The 1,919-nt window shown below is 51.5% G+C and overlaps 1 protein-coding gene across 1 annotated transcript in view; it reads right to left on the bottom strand.

The window, feature by feature from the left end:
- Positions 1-1,583, bottom strand: part of LOC126573276 (uncharacterized) — a 79,343-nt gene extending 77,760 nt beyond the window's left edge. Inside the window, exon 1 of the mRNA XM_050233258.1 lies at positions 1,339-1,583. The gene's annotated coding sequence lies outside the window, so the exon portion shown is untranslated. The remainder of the gene's footprint in view (positions 1-1,338) is intronic.
- Positions 1,584-1,919: the final 336 nt, after the last annotated feature.

The following is a 1,919-nucleotide window of genomic DNA, read 5'->3' on the forward strand; positions in this document are numbered from 1 at the left end:
TATCACGATCCACAGGCCATCGGCCGGCGGTGTGCACGGATGTCCATCGCCACAGTTGCCGGCTACAGCCTCCGTTTCGTTCCGTCCTGGAGAAACCAGTCCGGGGCTGGAAGGAATAAAATATTTCCATCCCTGGGCGATTATTTCACTTCACGTCCGCTATCCACCAACCGCACTGGCCGATTTAAGCATCCCCGTTGCTCCCGAGTTCGAGCGTTGGGTGAGCGAATGGAGAGGCATAATCAGTGCACTAACTGCACCGCTACTATCGTCCTGAACGGTGTACACCCTCCGGCTGGTGGTGGTGGTGGTGGTGATTTAATCCCGTACGATGGATGGTAATGGCCACGCCGTGAAGAAAGGTGCCAAGCACGTAAGGTTAAGGTTAGACCAGAGGCCAAGCAGGTTAAGCATTCTAATGCGGCAATACTTTGTGCCGGTTGCAAGGTTGCTGCACACCTTTTGATGGAGGTAGCGTTCTTGAGCTTTAAACACTAACAGCACCCCTGAACGAACGAACGAGAGCGAACGGAGATAAATCTGAATGATTTATTGAAGTGAATCGCCGGGACATACGAGATAGGCATTCGTTTCGCATCCTCCAAGGAGCCTCCGTTTTGAGCAGAGGCTCTGAAATGTTGTGTGATAAACACGAGACACGAGATTTATCACAGAGATTCGGACAGACATTTACAGACAGTTGGGAAGCTACCAAGAGGTGAAGAAACCGTTCGCACTCTGCACAGCAGAAAGCAATCAAAAGCTCCCTTTTTTCGAAATCACTGACACTCTCAGTCCTCGAGACATCATTCTTCCACCGCGTCCATCGCGTGCCGGTCCGGAATTCGCCATCATTCCATTCCATCTTGCGTGGCATTCCATCTCTTGGCAGCAAAATGAAATCCACCAGAAAGGGAGAAGCTCCAATTACACGAAATTAAATTTGCCATTATGCTTAAGACCTCGTCACCTCCTCGCAACGCCGTGTGGCCTTCGTCCAACAGGTGACGATCCCAGAGACCCTCCGCCACCCACTGGCGACAGAGAGAGAGAGAGAGAGAGAGAGAGAGAGAGAGAGAGAGAGAGAGACTCACAAAAGAATGAGATTCACGGCCAACGCCGGGGCAGTTCTTGTGCATCTTGAGCCTCTCGACAAACGTGCTCTCGAGTTTCGTATCCCACTGGTCCTGCTGGTGACTGGGGAGATGCTTGAAATTCTTTGAAAGCAATCACGCATGAAGTTAATTTCGTTGGACCGACCGTGGTGCCCGTGGGTAGGCTACTGCTACCGGTTGCACAGCTGTTGGTTGGTACTTTAATTAACTAATAGCTACTCACCCAGAGCAAACGGTGTTCCTCTTCGTCGTCCTGGTCGTCCTCGTCGTTGCTTTCACAAGATGGCCAGACCGTCGAGGATGTGCACTCCACGCCAGCCGCTCTTGACCAAGCGCTTGATGCTGTTGACGCGGCGAACGAACTTTTCACTTTTCGATTTTCATTTCACGCGGCGCCGCGGTTCAGCGGGGGTGGTGCACCATTTGTTTGATCCTTTTGCTCACTAGACACTCACTCTCACTTAGACACCTTCGTACGCTGTGTCGCTCTGTGTATGGACGGGATCCGATGGCGATCTGTGGCCCCTTATGTGAATTGATTTACGCGGCACATGACACAAAAAGCACTGCTTGATGCTACCAAAAAAGCTGCCAGAGAAAACGGGTGGGAGCGAGCTATAAACCATGCAAAAGTGATAAAGTGCCAGTGCTTTTGGTGGCAGACTCGTCGTCCACCCGTGAACCAAATCTCGTCAAGCTCGTTCGTCAGCACCCCCCAGCAGATTAAAGCAAGAACCGTTAAAGAAGTGAATAAAATCCTTCCGGTTCCGGTTAAAGCACCCGGAAGCTCCGGGCGCGATTCAT

This window comes from Anopheles aquasalis, chromosome 2 (genome assembly GCF_943734665.1).
Source record: "Anopheles aquasalis chromosome 2, idAnoAquaMG_Q_19, whole genome shotgun sequence".
Taxonomy (NCBI): domain Eukaryota; kingdom Metazoa; phylum Arthropoda; class Insecta; order Diptera; family Culicidae; genus Anopheles; species Anopheles aquasalis.